Below are 19,108 nucleotides of genomic sequence, written 5' to 3'. Positions count from 1 at the left end.
CAAAAATCTTATTTTGAGTGACATACAAATGATGTTTCTTATTTGTGTGTTTGTTTTTCTTCAGAGGGCTGACATTCAGCTTTTTCAAGAAAAGTAATATGATAAAGGTGCTCTTAGTTGCTTTAAGTCAAACAGCATCTCAGTGGTTTTCTGGGGACTATTTTAGGCTTTCTCTCTGTCATATCTGAGTCCTGGCTATGTTTGTACCCTGCTTTTCTCAGCATTCTCTCTGTTTGTTCATGTTTGCTGTGTCTTGTGCCGCTCTCCTTTTCCCCTGCCCCCCCTCCCCGCCCTGTCTCAACCTGCCCTCTGCATGGTGCTCACTGAGGAGACACATTTCTTCTGGAAGGTTCTAACTGTCTCAGCATGAGGCTGACAAACAGACAAGGCAAACAGGCTTCTTTCTTCCCTGACGCCCAGAAATACATATCTTTTCACTACAACTTTTAAACCAGAAATTTCTCTCTTGAAGGCATCTTCGGGATGCAAGTGAGCTTAATTTTCTTCCTAAACTGCAGATTACTGGCTTCCTCTGGTGGCCTTCACACTTGTTGCACTGAGTTTGATTGAATACATGAGTAAGACATTCCCAAATGTGAGATGACAGACCCTGTTTAACCTACAGCTAACAGCACCACACCAGCTAGTGACAGACCCCCCCCCAGATGTAAGTATTTTTGTCCACTAGTCAGATAGGACCAGTATCTCAGGGTCATCTGAGCTGTCAGGTGCTACTACATGTGAATGCCAAACTGACTGATAACTGAGGAAGCAAAAAAAGGGATTCTGTACTTTTTCTCTAGATGAATTTGGCCCTCATATTGAACAATAAAAGGCAAAATTTATTCTGCATACTTTACTGAAACCAGCTGAATGAGTAAACATTTAAAAACATGAATGAATTCTCCTCAGAATTTGGCACCAGGGTCATAACGTTAACAAAGTAATAGGATACTTTCATAAAATGTCCCTGAGCTTTCACATTAAATTTTTGTTGATTTATATTGAACACATTTTTCTTCACTTCCCCAAATCAAAACTACAGAAGCAACTTTGTCACATTTTTTTATATCCTCATATTCAGATTTCTATTGATCATCATACTTGCCCTTTCCGTTTCTAACACTGCTTTTCAAAGCCTACCTCTTTCACCTATAGCCCCACAATTCTTGTCTGTCCCCCATATGAAAGACAGCAATATTTACAGCCACAACATTCTTTACTTCCCATCTCTACGATCACACCCCTTCTCTCCCTGAGCGTTTTTCAGTGTCTCTTCTCTTCCTTAATTCCAACTTCAGTTTTCTCAGTGGAATGAGTAATTCCTAATTCCCTCCTTGTATCTGATCTTTCACCGCATATCTGTTTGTGGCTTGAATAATCTGAGCATCCTTTTAGTCTATTTGTCTTCTCCTTTCCACAGTTACTGTCAAGCTCAGTGTTTCCTCCCCTCTCTCCTTCACATGGAATTATTTGCCTGCACTGTCAGTGTCCTTCTTCAAAACCAGTTCTTCTGTTATTGCTTCCTCATTTTCTTACACATCATTCCCCAAAGAAGAGTATCAGGACATTCTTCTGATAAAGTAATGTAACATTTCATCATCTTTATTTCTTTAGGCCTCCATCTGTTTCCTTTTTCTCCTTATCTGTGTCATTTTAATGGACTCAGCAAGCTCTTTGAGGCATGGGTAAAGAATCCCTATAAAACACTGCATGACACTGGTGAAAATCTATAAAATTTTCAAAACAATAAAGATTAAAATTAGACATACTTCCTTTAAATTAATTGCCAATCTCAGTTTTATGATGAAAATGACACAGCTACTGAATCAGGTCTACTATTATCAAGGACGGAATCAAAAGGATGGTATATAATATATAAACCATCTGCTTAGAACTTTCTCCTTTTCAGTTTTACATAATCCTTCTTCTTCTAAAAAATGTTTTTAAATATTTTTAGGTAACTGATCATAAACACTAACCATTTTCAAATTTCCTTTGAAAAGTACTGAATATGTTGTCTTGTGCATTGATGCTATTTTTCAAAATAGTTCTTAGTATTGTGGATGTAAAGCATGCTAAAATGGATTGTTTAAATACAGTCTCTACAAAAATCACTACTTTTATCATGAGCCTAATTGGCTACCGTTAGCTGTTAACTGTGAATATAGTTGCTCGCTAATTGCTTGTTGTTTTCTACTGAGCTATACTTTTCACAAATCAGATCAGCAAACTGACACTTTTTTAGAATAAAAATAATGTAAACATCTTTTTTCTTGTAACTTTTTAAAATGTTTCTTTAGTACAGTGAAAGCTTTGAAAAATATTTTCTTCTCTTTTCGCTTTGCAGAGTAAATTGTTTGACTCACAAAACAAGCCTGTATTTTTAATCTCAGGGGTTTGCTCTATAGAGACTTCTCCCCTCCCCACCCCCCATTTAAAATTATCAGTATATCATTTCTCCTGTTGGTGTTTTAGGTTTTGGTGTTTTTGGGGGTAGGCAGGGGGGTGTTGGTTTGGGTTTTGTTTTTTTTTGTTAGACAAGATTTGCAGTGCCGTGGGAGAGATAAGATGTTATCCCAGACAGTATACAACATGTAGGTGAGGTTAATATTCACCAGCTGTAACCTCCAATTGTAATATGAGGAGCCATTATGTTGATAAAGAAAAGATAATTAAAATCAGGTACTTCTAATGATTAAAAAAAAAACAAGAAAAAAAATCAACTGTTCCTGGAGTAAATAGCAGAAGCTTAACTGTTTAAAATTGTGCATACATAACTATTTTTACCATCCAGATGAGTCAGAAATTTGTAAAAAAAATTTACAAATACCCCAACAAAATACTGAAGTTCTTACTCATAAGTAATTTTCATGCACAAAACCAGTCTCATTGATGTATATGCCCATAACAGACACAAACAGACTGCCACTAAGGGCTCTGGGGGCTGTTTATTTTTCGCTTAGATAGGGCTGTCATGCATTTACATAGGTCCTTGATCTGAACAATTAGTTATTGAATTCCAAAGAATAGTACTACATCCCAGCAAGGAAGACTAGGTATATTTTTACATTTTATTCCTAATATGCATTTGCCACTATTTTAGAGACCAAATCAGCTTCACCTCAGTCTTTTCATCTCTAAAATATGAATGAACCCTGATATATATGCAGGATTTTTACACATTCAAGCTATCACAGAGCTCAAGATAAATAATATGTCATATGATAATAATATCCATTATTGTATTTGTGTCTTGAGCAGAAAGAATACTCAAATCAGGACTATATAAAACTGTTGTCATAGTTATGATGAGGATTAATGCTCTGAAAACAGAAGAAAGAAGGTGTTCGTATTTTCAAATTGTTAATCTCATTAAATGTTTTTCCCTTTCCCACAGCTAATTTCTCTGCAGTCCCATGAACCACACATACCCCAACAGTTAATTTACCTCTCCCTTCAGGGTTCTAGCAGATGGAAAGTGAGTGGTGGGCCAGGAGAGTTCTACCATCCTCTTAAACCCTTCTATCAAAAATAAATTGAAGCTTAATAAAGGAACAAGAATTGTCATATGAACAAATGAGAGCTAGGTGAGTAAATTATTTTTTAACATAACATGAAGCTTCTTCTACTAAACTCCAGTGATTTATCTAACTCAAAAATATATGTATTTCTTTTTCTTGTCCTACTTGCTTAAAAACCCAAGTTGCAATATTTTACACCAAGAGGAATGTTATATTTCAAGCTGAACATTATTAACAAAGCTAAGGGTAACAGAGGACTAATCTTACACACCCCTCTCAAAATGAGCACTATGTTTATGGGAAACAATATCAATTAAATCCTTTGACACTGAATGAATACATTTTTTCCAACAATTTGACCAAACTGCCTGAAAACTTCCTAGAGGGAGGTGGAGATTTAGAAAGTTTTAGTGTGTACTTTTTTGGTTGCTAAACTTTGCATAGAATTTCTAAATAATAAAGTGCTGAGTGTTGGGGAAGATAACAAAGATAGTAGCAAAAGCCTGTGGTTTGCACCCATCATCTGAAAACAGAGGGTTGAGGTTCAAATCCATTCTTCCATATATCAAAGGATACCTTGAGACGGGCAATGAAAAGGCATAGAAAATTGTTTTATCTTTCCCAGATACTCCACAGCTTGGTATTTAAGAAAATCCTCCAGCAAATTGCAGGGTTAAGTCTCCTGAGGGAGCAGAATAAATTGAATCAGGTTTTCTTAAACTGTGTGTGAACGCTCTAAGCATTGGACTCTTCATTAAATCTGTGATTTTAGCTGTCACTCACATAATTTTTTCAAACAATACTATTTGGCCAGTTCAAGCTAAGTCCTCAAATACTTGTAAAATGATAAACACCTTTTTTTTTTCCTTGAACTATGTTTTCATAAGCAGGTCATCAGATTTTACAGTACACATGCCAAATCTTTACACAAATAATTAATAAGGGCCAATAGGAAACCAAAGAAATCAAGCAACTTCTAACCAAAGTTACAGCAATAAATAAAGTGTATTCATAATAGGATACCACGAAGTCAGTTCAAATCAACCTCTTCATGAACAAAAAATACATTTTTTCTATAATTATTAACACTTTTTGGTGGAAAATAAACATGATTACATATATTCAAAAACACAGCAAATTCTGTTACAAATATTTTTACTAAAATTTTTGAAAAATAGCCTCTTACAGCATCAAAAAATTAAAAATTAATGAGCTTGTTTTGAAACCAACAACACAAAAATAATCGATATATCACTTCAGGTGAAATTTTCAGGATTTAATAACATAGATGAAAATACTTATGATTCAGTTTTTAAATGATTGCTTTTGCTCTGATTTTTTTTCAGTTTGTCTGAGTCAAAAAATGTAAGCCCTCAAAGAAGAACTTAAAATTTTAAGAGTATTCAAGGTGGGTGCCATGCCTGCAAGGATTTTCACACATGTTAAAACATACTTATCATTTAATGAAACCTACACTCCCTTTCAATATCCAAATTCTTGAAAGATAGAGGGATGGAGTTCAGTTGCCTAAATCAAGGTATTCAGTGTTGCTTCATCTGTCACTCTACGATATCTTCTCTGGCCTCCAGGTCTTGCTCCAGAAATGCATCAGTTTCTTGTAGGTCTTCCATCTATGGATGTCAGGCAGCCCTATGTGGATGTCACATTGGGGAGTACAGTTCCCTGTGGAACAGGAGTAGGTTCTCCAATTCCTTTAAGAATAGGGAATATTTCTAAGGTTGTGTCTAATGTGATGGTTTCTGTATCTAACAGGACTGTATAATCAGCCAGTGATAAGCCTTCCCAAGGAAATCAAACAGGAGGTAATTGGGCTTTATTGGAAACTTGTTGACATGATCCCCATTGATATCCTTTTCTGTGAGTCCTATATATAGTTTAAAAGGGCATCCTGGTATTACAAGGCCCATTGCAGGATACTATGAAAAACTGTGTATCAATAAATAAAATTCTTATTCAAGAACAACTGTCCATTCCCAGGTAACACACTTCTTTAACAAATTGTATACGGGTTGAGCATTTATACCAAATCCTGGAGTATGTGCCCACCAAAATCCTAAAGTACCTAAGGTTTACTGGAGCTCCTTCTTATTAGATGGTGAATGTAACTCCAGTATTTTCTGTAAGTTACCGTAGGGAATACACTGTCTGCCACCTTGCCAGGTGTTAAAAAAAATCTATTTGACTAAGTCCTTGTTGTTTAGCTTAGGGGATACTAATTCAAAATAAGATCTGTAACAGAAAGGACAGCAGCATATAGCGAGAAAAGAGAGAAAATTTTTAGCATTCACTTTTAGCAGTATACAAGGCTTTTCACTAATATTAATTAAAAAAATCTTGGCCACTTAGAAGTGATTGTTGGAAGTTCCTCTGTTCGTTTTCTAGTAATAGGATCGGGGGAGCAGATGGGACAATACGGCTAGCATCCAGACTGTCAGTGCAACCCCTCTCATAATTAATCCCATAGTTTCTGTAATTTACCTGTCATAAACCCTAATCCTTGATGGAGATCCCATGAGTATTTCCATTCTAAAACTCTCTTCTGTTTGTCTGGGAGTTCTTTTGTGTCAGATGGATTAGTTTTAATGAGGAATTTTTGAACATTTTGTCCCTTACAATTTCCCTTTTGTGTTTGGGCAATTTGACCCAATCTTCTCTTTTACAGACTGTTGTTCTGGGGGTAGTTCCCCATCCTTGTTGCCTTCCCATAGGGGCTATCCAATTTTGCAGCCTGTGAGCCATTACAATCTTCCAATCAGTATTCTTGCTGTGTAACATTAAGGCTAAAGCCTTTGGCATTGCATTTTGCAATAGCCTTGTTTTCCCTGCTGCTGTTGCTAGCATAGTCATTATGTCCCAGGCTATAGCACCTTGTCCCTTAAGGACATCCGGAGCAGTCAGTCTCATTGTCCATGAGGTTCAGACAACTTTTCAGGACTATTTCAGGGAGGGGGAGGGTTACATTCCCATAGTCCTGGCATTTGTCTGAAAGCATGTATCACTGAAGATAATAGAGAGAAGGTATAGGGACCAGCCCCTGTAATCAGGGTTATGAAGAATTATTCCTCCTCCCAGAAATATTTGTTTGGCCTCATTCCAATCAAGAATAGTGGTTCCAGTTCCCATTCGATAACGCCATGTCACCTATCTAGACATTTGGCTTTTTGCAATATTTTAAGGACTCTGCACTAGTTGTTGTGCAGTATAGATTGTTGTGGCCGTTGTGACCTGGGGTGGTAGGGAAGTGCCTTTGTTTCTGACAGAAGCCGGGAGTTGTACCATGGAAGTTTGAATCATGGGCTACAAAGGGGCTGTCCTATCTGCATCAGATTCATGTACCGAAGCAGTGGTAGGAGGCCTGTTGCCAGAACAAGACTCATGAGGCAGCAGCAAAAGGCCCAGAATCATCCCCCTCACTATCAGTTTTCAGTATATGTATCTTTTCAATTGTCTCACTCTCTGAGAATGAGCGTGTATGCTCTTGCTCTGGCTGTTGTAAAGCCAGAGGTCTGAGATTAGGTTCTAATTCCTGAAGTAGCTGGCTTTTACCAGGACTATGAGATTCAAGGGGCAGTTGCTCTAACTGCTCTAAGTCGCTGTGAAATGTCTTGAGCTTCCTGCTTAACAGCTCTCAGCAAAGTGCTTGCAGTTGTATATGTCTCTGTGAGAAGCCCAATACTTTCCTGCCACTCCTGAAATTCTGCTTGCAGGACTTCTTGCAATTTTCTGTGTTCTGCTACCTTTTGATATTTTCTCCCACCTTCTCCCAAGTGTCTGCATCCATGACCTGTGTATTTTACAGAATCCCACTTCTGACACTAATTAATGTCACAACCTAAAGGGCTAGCCAGACTGCAGGTGTGTAGAGATAACAAATATGGGTTCATAGGATTCCATAGTACACAAGCATACAGGGGCTTTTGTCCTCCAAATTTCTCTACTTTATTACAGATTACCATAAATACCACAAAAATCACTTCTAGCAAGTATACTACCTCAAAAATCATGACCAGCAAATATACCTATGATTAATGAAGTGAATATATGTATATCAGGCTATTACAAAATGCTATCAGTGGTCAATAATATAGTATCAATCAATAATATGGCAGCAGTCAATAATAGTAGCAATCATTCGTACAGCAGCAACCACGTAGGTATACGGTATTACAGGTTACTACAAACTTAGAATTAGTGAAGCAACTTATCAACAACATAACAGCAGATACACTTATATGGGTATATAATATTGGTATCAAGTGAATTAAACAGATTTCAGAAAGGGCCAAACTATCCCAAAGGGGAGGACAAACTGATCCCAAAAGGGGACCTAACCGTCCCAGTGGTGGGACGACAAACTGAACCAACCCCAGAAGTGGGACCAGAGGGGGGACCAATAAAGTAACAGACAGTCTGACTTCAAAGATGATCCACATCACGGAGTCTGGAGTCAGCCAGGTGTCTCTGGTGAGAGTCCAAGACCTTGCAGAAAGTTTGTGTGGAGAATTCAGCCTGTTTAGGAAAAGAAAACTACATGCAGCACATGAAGTTCTCAGAAAGAGAGGCTACATTTTGGATAAAAATTAAGTCCTTTTTATATCATAGAGACATAAGAGGGCTTAGGGCATCACTACTTTAAACAGCCAATAGATGCTGTTAATTTCTGGTTTTCACCTGTAATGGCCAAGAGATGATGATGGGTTTTATTCTTTCAGACCAATTTTATTTTCCCAGACTGTTTCCACTTTTTCATAATAAGTTGCCATTACATTTTCTTGGGTTTTGCATTTATCGATGGTACCTCAGGATGTCTCCAGTTTCTAGGCACCCAGCCATACTTCAAAGATGCCAGATATGCTTTTCAAGGATGTTTCTGGTTCCCAGCTCTAATTCCCAGGCTCACAGCTCCAAGGCTGGCAGGCAATTTCTTTGTCAGTATTTTTCAGCAGACGTTTTCTTCTGTTCAGTAATTTTCCCCTTCTAAAAATGCTACCTTAATGGCTGCTCACATCAACACTAAAGTCTTCCATCTCCTCTGACAATAACTGGAACTTTGACACCTACACTGCAGACATTAAATGCAGTTGTTTGCGAATGTGGACCTGGACCTACTTGAAAGTAAAACTATTCCTATGCAGCAAAAGTATTTGAAATCACTGCTATTAAAAAAACCAACCAAACAAAAACAACCCCCCAAAAACTCCAACAAAAAAACCCAAAGGTATGCAGTAGTAAAGTAAATATTTTCATCTGGTTTGTGCAAAGCATTATCTCTGCCATTATGCGCTATTACAGTACATGTGCTTATTCTGTCAGTGAGCATTACCCCATCACTTCAAACCAGAACACTTCAGAATAATTTTATAGTCAGTTCTAACACCTCTGAGGCCATTATATAATATCAAGAAATAGAAACATAGAATCCTAGAATATCTCAAATTGAAAGGGACACATAAGGATCATCAAGTCCAATACCCAGTTCCTTGAAGGACTACCTAAAACTAAACCATGCGACTAAGAGCGTCATCCAGATGCTCCTTGAAGAGAAAAGGCAATACTTATTTTACCCCTTTTCTATTCAAATACTACTATTTGTGTTTCTTCAAAAGTTGTAAACTTAACTAAACTGAAATTCTTAGGTGACTGACTGTATGTTCTGCTCACATATTCAAGGTTTGATATTAAGATGCAAGTTTTATCTAAGTCAGGCTGTCAGTGCCTTTGTATTATCCCTGTTTTGTTTCTGCAGTAATGCCTGTGTAGCATGCAGTGTGGCTGACTACATAGATCCTGCTTGGAATTGCAAGTTGTATCTTAACTTGAGGCAAGTGCAGTCATGATTCCCTGGCAGTCCAGTTCTTTGATTGTTCACTGAGATTTCTTCAAATGAATCACACTTCCCTCTCTGACTATACACCAGTTTGTCATTACAGAAGAAACAAGGAGACAGATACTTCACATCTAAGAGGTTTCATCCCTACAGGCAGTCAGGATGCAGCCTTGAGGTGCTATGGAAATTTGAAGCTGACCAGATACGTGCTTAGTGATCTTTGCCATCTCCTGGCAAGTCTCCGTGGCTAAATAAGAAAAGGCTAGGGAACAATCTCTGGCCTCCAGAACAGGTAGCATGCATAGTTTTTTGTAAAAAGTGATTGGAGCTAATCCACTATATATCAAATGCATATTAGAATTAGATTGTCAGAGCAGCTAGTAATTCTACTTTATAATAATTTCATAATTCACAATAATAATACAGATTATATATACATATAAATTATATATATATTTTCTAGCATCATTGTTATATTATTTTATGCAAAAATAAATTGATAAAGGCACAAAGAGAAACCATACTGCATTTTTTAGAAACAAATAGCACGCTACTAAGAATTTTCAGGGCTGTGCATTTTCAAATTAAAGTATGCATGTAGAAATGAGGTTAAATACCTAGATATCACGGTCTACTAATATATATGCAAATAGTAGACCAAATCTTGAACAGTCAATCTCTTCTGTTGATATTTTACAATCAAGTTGTATAACACTAGGTTGAACAATATTTAGTAATATGCGAGACAGAAATGCACACTCTTCATTAACAGGTCTTTCTAGTAATTTGTCTTGTTTGTTCTTTCCTATAAAATTATCCAGGTGTGTTCTAAAGGTGTAGTCTTTAATTAAACATATATTTATGACTTTTATGATTGATTCAATTAATTATAGTTATTGCTATTATGGTTGTTTGCAAGTATAATTTATATGTAAATTTAATTGTGAATTATTCATCTTGTTAAATTTGATCTTCCTGATAAGCCACGAGACAGTGTCTTATATGATTGCATTGTTTTCCTGTTTTACACACATACTATTATTTTATTGATTTTTCTTAATTATATGAATAAATAACCTTAATGAAAACAGCAATAATGTCTGAAAAAGTTCTAAGATACCTTTAAAAAGTAAATACCAATTCTAGTAAAGGATTTGGTTCCCAAATCTGATGGAATCTAATCTAATGGAAACCTGAATTCTCTAATCTCTGCTTTGTATTAGAGACACTGCATTATAAGCAAAGAATACCAAACCAAAGAGCAGCAACCCCTCACCCCATAATAATTCTAGAAACAGAACTAAGGAGTTCCCATTTCAGATAACTATGTTTACTGTCAGGCCATGGAGTCAGACTTTTCTCTCATCTAGCATTTTTGCTGCAGTGGTGGCTTTTATGAGAAGACACTAGAAGATGCCCCCCTGTAGGACAGAGACAGTTTCAACCACCTCCAGGACAGACCTGCGGCTGGCCAAATCTGAGCCCATAAGCAATGCTTGTGACACCTCTGTGATAACATGTTTAAGAAAGGGCAAAAAAAAGGCTGTGAAGCAGCTGGGAGAAAGAAGAGTAAGGAAATGTGAGAGACGCAACTATATACACACCAAAGTCAGTGAAGAAGAAGGGGGAGGAGGTGCTCCAGGCGTCGGAGCAGAGATTCCCCTGAAGCCCATGGGGAAGACCATGGTGAGGCAGGCTGTCCCCCTGCAGCCCAGGGAGGTCCACGGGGGAGCAGATCTCCACCTGCAGCCTGGGGAGGACGCCACGGGCTGCAGTAGGTGGATATGTCCTGAAGGCAGGTGGAGCCTGTGGAGAGCGCACACAGGACCAGGTTTTCTGGCAGGACCTGTGACCCCATGGGGGACCCGCACTGGAGCAGACCATTACTGAAGGACTTTACCATGCTGGAACAGTTCTTGAGGAACTGCAGCTCGTGGGACAGACCCACTTTGGAGCACGTTGTGAAAGGCTGTGTCCTGTGGGAGGGACCCCATGCCGGAGCAGGGGAACAGTGTGAGGAGGAAGGAGTGGCAGAGACAAAGTGTTATGACCTGACTGCAACATCCATTCCCCATTCCTCTGTGCCACTCATGGTGGTGGGAGATTGAAGAGTCAGGAGTGAAGTTGAGCATGGGAAGAAGGGAGGGTTGAGGAGAAGGTGGGTTTAGTTTTGGTTTTATTTCTATCTTACTCTGTTATTAATTGGCAATAAATTAAATTAATATTCCCCAAGTTGAGTCTGTTTTGCCCATGATGTTAATTGGTGAGTGTTCTCCCTGTCCTTATCTTGAGCCATGAGATTTTAATCATGTTTTCTTCCCCTGTCTTCCTGAAGAGAGGGAGAGATAGATCAGCTTGGTAGGCACCTGGCAGCCAGCCACGGTCAACCCACTACAAAAGGCTCAGTTCTGCAAGGAAGAGAGAACTCTCCTGTAAAATGTGAGATAACTTACAACCTCCCAGACTGTAATTGACATTGTGGTTTGGTTTTTTTTCTTACAGAAAATATATGAAGTATGTGTAGCATGGGTCCCAACTTCAAAGAGCCAGCTAGCTGCAACCAGAAATGAGGTGCCTAAATCCAAGAGTGATACACTTTCAGACATACTTCCCTCCAGCATTTCCCATTGGCTTACAAGCTTATTTTTACCCTATTCTTTGGCATATTATTCTCCCATGTAATCTATAACAAAATTTTAGAAGCTTAATTCAGCACTGTGAATTCTGTTCTTGTAATGAATTTCCTAACTTTTAGTCAATGAATACATTATGAAGCATCACAATGACTAGTCTCTTTCTAACTTTAGCTTTCAATTCTGTTTGTGGCTCTGTCTCTGTGCCCAGAGGTCTAATTGAGGAAGTTAGAGAAATATTTATCTGAAACCTATCAGTCTTTATTCCATATTATAGTAGATCATCAGAGAAAGTTAGCAGCTGATAGATTTTTGAGGGAGTTAGGTAGCTTAATTGACATTTCTATCTCTAGAAACCTTTTTGTTTAAAATACTGAGTCACAGAAAGTTCATCAGAAATAAAAACTGGAATTTAGTGGTAGGAAACTACCCCAGCTGAAGTCAATATCAAAATTTGGTGCATCTTGACTGTGTCTATCTAGTTATACCAGTCCATTATAGACCGTAATATTCTCTATTTTCTTGACTACCTTTGGAAATTCTATCACTAGTATTAAATGATCAAATGGCTTTATAAATTGCTAAAGTATACATTTACAATGTTTTGCAAGTTGCAACAGCAAGGTATTTTTCTAAATAAATAAATAAATATATCTTAAATAGATCCATACATTTCAATGTTGCTTATTTTTAATGCATATTGTCATAATTATTGTTTTCAAGAAAGTAAAAGATTTCTTGTCTGGAAGACAAGATGCTCTGCTGGAACCACTGGAAGTTATGAGGTTATGAAACATTCAACTGTTTAGATGGAAAGAACAGTAATTCTTCAAGCCTAGTGAAGTTTCACTCTACAGTTATTAAAATAAATTACAGCTTGTGAAAACTATGAAAATAATTAAATTCTGCTTGGAACAACAAAAGACTTACTGCATTTTTTCAGAAGTTCTTTTTTACCTTGGGACTGTTGTATGAAGTAAACTGACAATTAAAAGCATCAGAAATGCAGTAGTACAATCTTGGTTGCTTTTCTTAAACATTAAAGAACCCAAGCATTTTCACAAAAATAAAAAACATTATTAGAAACTTAGGGTTGATTCCATTCTCAGCACATAGCCATCTACTGCTTTATGTATTTTTCTGGTTCAGAAAGGCATAGGTTGGCTATAGTTCTTGTGTAATATAGATGAGTCTTTTGTGGATGCCTTAGATACCCTAGGAAATCTCACAGGTATTAGGTAACTGAACTAAGCCCTCAGTGTCATCCCCAAGAGAGTTAAGAAGAATAGAAGAAAACATGGTAGAAGGATGAAGAAATATCCAGAACTTCTTTTCACCTGTCCTATAAAAATGAGCAAGGTCAACTAAATTAAGAAGTGACAGACTCAAGAGTCTTTATTTATAAAAAGAAACAGTTTATATATAGACATGCAAATGGTAGACATTACTGACAAAGGAGGTTGCAGAGATCAAAAAACAGGAGTCTGAAAAGGAAGTGAGGTTCATCTGAACCACTATTATTAGGTCATGTTACAAAAAAGAAATCTGAAGGAATATTAAATCTCATGCCTGTATGTTGGAAACAGCTTTTTAATCAATAGAATAAAAAAACATCACTGAGAGGGGAGAGCACTAGAACAAATGAGTACAATTATTCTAAAACAAGCTCTTCTTCAGGTTCTTATAACTAATGCTGGATGGTATGGAAAATATCTTTAATTGACTCTGGTGTTTTCAAAAAGACTGTTACAAAATATTTTAAGGCATGTCACTATTATGAGCTCCAAAACATTCAAATGTAGCAGCCAGGTAAAAAATTAATATACAGGAAAAATCTTTCATGGTTGCTCCTAAAACACTATACTCAAGTAGAGGAGATTGGCTATTGGGGTGAAAACTGCAGACAAGTTCAGGGTTTGAAAGAAGTGGTATAAAAGGTGTAGAATAAAGTTCTTAAAAAAAGAATGGAGATTTCTGAGGGAAGATAATTTAGAAACAATTAGCTTGTGTGTTCTTAATACTTTGTATTATTTTCAATGTTTAAAACCCAGAATGAAAGAAAACAAATAACATGTCTAAAAAAATAAGTTTGTCATTAAAAGTAAGATAATAGGAAATAAAAAAAAATTATATTGAATACCTCTAATGGTTTCATAGATCCTGAAAACTCTAGTGCAACAAAGGCCAATTTTCAAATTCAAGCTTCAATGCTTCCTTCTTTTCTAGTCTTGCAGTTTTCTGGAGGACTGCCACAGTAATTCACCAAATTTTAAAAACATGACCATTTACATTCAGTGAGCTAATATTTATTTATTTATTTATCTATCCACTTAAGTATATTCTGCAATATTTTCTCAGTGCTTTTGCCTCTGAATTTAGATATTAGTCGGGGGGGGGGAGGTGAAAGATTACATTGATTATTTACTTTTTGGAAGTTTTGTATTTAGCTTCTCTCCCCTTTCCCCACCTATAAAAAGTGCAATATATCTTGATTCTTCAAAAAGAAACATTTGACATGGAAATGTCTCTAGTCTGCAAGAGTAGTTCTGTTACAGTGATGCTACTTTTTTTTTATATAAAAAATGGGCAGCTATGAAAAAACTAAGGGGTTTTTCCTTGTTTGATGAAGTGGAGTGAGATTCAGTTGGCAGTTCAATCACATACATCTGGATACCTATATAAAGATAATTATACACACAATGTAGTTATCTAAGCTTCCATTTAAAATCAGATATTAATGTTTTGGCTGCTAAATAAGGCTCATAGTAGTTGATCTTTTGAATTACTCCTTAGCTTTATTGAAAATGTACACTCAAGAAGACACCTGAATTTCTGCATCTTAATTTGCAATTTCAGCCCCTTTTGGAGTACAAGCTGGGTGCCAAATCATACATGCTGTAGTGTCTCTTAATGTCCAACTGACTGTGTAGTAGGGTGTTACTTTTTAAGTTCTTTGTTAAATTAGTTAGTTCTTTGCAAATATCACAGATACCACTGGACATCCAATTGCATTGAGTGCTTATATTTAGGTAACCTAATAAATGGTACTACTGAAAAAAAAAAAGAAAGCAATTTGACTCTTTTAGAAATGGGTTTTGTCTGATAGGTTACAAGCCATATTTTCACAGAAATATATGTTAGTATGAAAGGAACTTGCTGACTAATGTGCCTAATACACCAAATATATGGCAGTAAATACATATCCCCCCATGCTTCCTTGGTCTAAATCAGGCAAAATTTGTTTTCTTCACTGTGTAGTCCCAACTTCATGTAACTGTACCCAGCATATCAAGACCAGAAGAAAGTGATTTTAAAGCTGAAAGAACAAGCCCCTTCACTGTTAACCAAGAAATCAAGTTCTGCAGGTAAAGTTCATGGCTCGTGAGTTACACAGGGCAGTAAAGAAATAGGTCTTCAGGGCATATACAAAACTACCCACACATACATACTAAACCATGATTTAGGTATCAATGGGTATATGTACACTATTAAGCGAAAGAAAGGAGAAAGAGTATTCAAGCATTGGATCCCAGTCATCTGCACAACTTCATCCTTAGGGTGCTCCTTTGTGTCTGTTCTGAATCTTATCGACTAGCTTTCCCCAAGTCAGATTTTGTAGAGTGGGTTAGCCCCACTTACAGAGGGCTCGAAGCAGTGCCATTTGGCTTCAAGGCCAGGGAGCTGTGTATCTGCCTCTTTTATTAGCACTACAATTATATTATAGATCTGATACTATGCTACAATTAAAAACCCTAGTCTTGCCCATTAAATTTCTTTTGCAGATGAGTTTTCTGCAAGCACAGAGTTCTTTCTCTGTGCATACTCTGATTTGCTCCATTTTATAACACTAAGTTATTTAGCATCATATTCTAATGCTTTATTTGGATGAAGGAATTAAGTGTAAAGCCACTGAAGGGCTTAATTAGAAAGGCTTTCTCAAGTTACATCTTATGTCCCCTAACAAGATTAATTTCTCCACAAAATGTCATTGTAATTACCCCCCTCTTCCCACAGTGTCATTCTGGAATATAATAGTCTTATGGGTAAAGCACTTTTAAAATGTATAAAGTACTGCTTCAGTTTCCTCTCATGTAGTAGGTCAAAAGTGTAGTGCCTTAACTACTAGGTTACTGAGTATCCTATTTTGGGAAAGATTTGGTGTGAAGATGGTAATTTTTCATCTTTCTCTTTGAAATTGTGCTATTGTGTACTACTACTACTACAACTTCCTAAGTTGGGGAGAAAAAAGAACACCTAAGTATGACTGTATACCCTAAAGGTTAAGAAACTGATACAAAAGGATGGAGTTCAGGGTTGTGACCACAGCAACAAAGACCAAAGAAAACAATCCTAGGAGAAAGCTACAAATGGATTTGTCCCTGTCTTTCCCCTCCCCATGCTCTAACCACAAGTTTAGAGAATCACATCACCTGTTCCACTCACTCTTTTGTTTGTGATTTTTCTCTTTGACTCAGAGACTCTGTAGTTCTTTTTACACAGGAAAAATGTAAGCAGCTGGGGTTCCCTTTAACTAGACAAAATAACCTTCTTTGTAAGCTGGCATTGTATTGTTTTTTCTAAATATTGTATTAAATGCAAAGAAAAACTTACATTGATATAGCTAAGAATCTATATGTAAAGGTGACAAAAATGTCCTGGTGTGACACTTTCAGAAACCTTTTTGCTGTGTATTCTTTCTAGATGAATTTTCAGTGGGATCTACTAAATTTAAAAAAAAAAATGCACATTCTGATACAACGTCATTTAAAAAAAAAATCTTCCTTTTGCAGGAAACTAAATCTAATTAAAGACTTGGCTGAAGCATAACCCTGAAATTCATGGTACAATAGCAATGAGATATGTTACATTGAGTTAACTCTGTTACACAACTTAGCTAATTTGTTTCTGTACCCTTTTTATTGGAAAAAATAGGAGTCTGTAACTCTACCTCAAAAGAAATTCTATATTGCCCAGTGAAAGCAATTAATCTTTTCTAGTATGTTTGTTTGTTTGTTTTCTTTTTTTTTCTCCCCCGAGTATACAAACCACCAACATATCTTCACTGTAGTCATTGATTTCATGGCATTTTTAGGGATTGCTAAGTAGGCCCTCATTAGGTGTTAGAATGAATACCATTAGCTACATTGATATTAATAACTATCACCTTGACTTTTGCAGCACTGGCTCCCACAAAACTCTGTTATCAAAGTTAGGGCATTAGGGTCTGCATGTTTTTACAACCAGATGGGTAAAAAATGGCTTGCATGATAAGGCTCAGATTATAGTGGTTAATGAGTTGCACTCTACCTACAGTACAGTAAAAAGAGGACTACTGCATGAGTCTATCCTGGAACCTGTCCTAGTTAACACCTTTATCAATGACCTGGAGAAAAAGACAGAGTGCTCCTTCATCAAGTTTGAAGATGACACCAAATTGTGGGAGGACTAGCTGATACACTGGGTGGCTGGGTGACCATTCAGAGAGACCTACACAGGTTGGAGGAACTGGCCAACAGGAACCTTATGAAATTAATGCGGTGTCCTGCCCCTGGGAAGGAAGACCCTCCTGCAGCAGTACAAACTGGGGACTGATGGACTGGGGGGCAGCCCCAGCTAGGCTGCCAGACCTTTGGGCCCCCAGGAGCTCTTGGGATCCTCCTGGCATGGACCATGGGGTCCTAATGGCTTTTTGTAACAGTGCTTCTTTCTTCTGGAAGGAAACTGGGGGGTCAACATTAGGACTGAAAGGACCATTGAAAGGAGGAGTATAACACCACCAAGAAGGGATAGATGATAGGAAAATTATGTATAATGATTCTAACTGTAAAACTAAGGAGACTTTTGTGCACTGATTAACTAAGTTGGGTGGTTACTCTGTTAGATGTTAATTAGACTAACAAAAATGGGATGCTCCCTTCTGTTACATTTAGATTTTGAGTGTAACAGGGGTTCTTGAGCAAGAATCTGATGTTGGAAATAGACAGTTTTCTTCACTTTTGTGTGCACATTGGGTCATTTTTGTACATTTCAAAATGCAGTACACTTACTTGTTCTTACTTTATTGGCTTGTAAATTCCAAGTTAAATTCAAGTTTTATTATGTATGCTATGTTATTCTACATAGTATGGATACTGGTTCTTTGTTGGTTTTTTAATAAATAATATAAATTTTAGAGTAAAATGATTTAATAGTAATTATCATAATTATGAATATATATACACATTTAAAAGTAAAATTAGTTTTAAAATGAAGTAAATAAACAAAATTAACAAATACAGCCAAAAAGACAAGCAAGTAATTGGTTATATGTTGAAATTTCTGAACTAACCAGTGTTTCTGGCTGGTTTGTCTATTTTAAGTTAGTATTCTTACAGAAAAGGTTTCCTGTTTAATTCTGTTAACCACTAAAAGTGGAAAATTTCAGTGTGTTGCCTATATTACAAACAAAATATGCACTACAGAACATAAGTGCACCATGTTTTAAAAGTGCACCATGAACAGCAGACTGCAATGTTCCAAATGAAATCTTCTTAATATTAAAAAAAAAATGTCAATTTTCCAAACATCATTTTTTTCCTTCCAAATTATGACCAGACTGTAAGAAACCTAGGAGAGATTCTGAGGTTAGAAGGGGCATTACAGGCTCTAGTTTTATTTATAATACTTACCACTTTTTGTCCAATGTTACTAAAAGAAGAGGGGAAAAAAAAAGGAAAATGGGTTTTAACAGCAGACAGCAGAACACACAGATGAAATTTGTATAGAAGATTAAATGGGCAGCAACTGTAATTGTGGTAAGTCCTAGTGTTTCTTCCAGATAAAGTCTGGAAGTTAGAAGAAGACAAAAAGTCTCTGTTATAAAAATTATCCTGCTGTATTCAGTGTTTGTACAGCCTCACCTGAATTACTGTGTACAGTTCTGGGCCCCGCAATTTAAGAAGGATGTTGAGGTCCTTGAATGTGTCCAGAGGAGGGCAACAAAGCTGGTGAAGGGGCTGGAAGGAATGTCCTATGAGGAGCTGCTCAGGACTTCGGGTTTGTCTAGTTTGGAGAAAAGGAGGCTGAGGGGTGACCTCATTGCTTTCTACAGCTTCCTGCGGAGG

This window comes from Haliaeetus leucocephalus, unplaced genomic scaffold, assembly GCF_000737465.1.
Source record: "Haliaeetus leucocephalus isolate CR32 unplaced genomic scaffold, Haliaeetus_leucocephalus-4.0 Scaffold61, whole genome shotgun sequence".
NCBI classification, from domain to species: Eukaryota; Metazoa; Chordata; class Aves; order Accipitriformes; family Accipitridae; genus Haliaeetus; species Haliaeetus leucocephalus.
Note: the sequence above shows the minus strand (reverse complement) of the source record.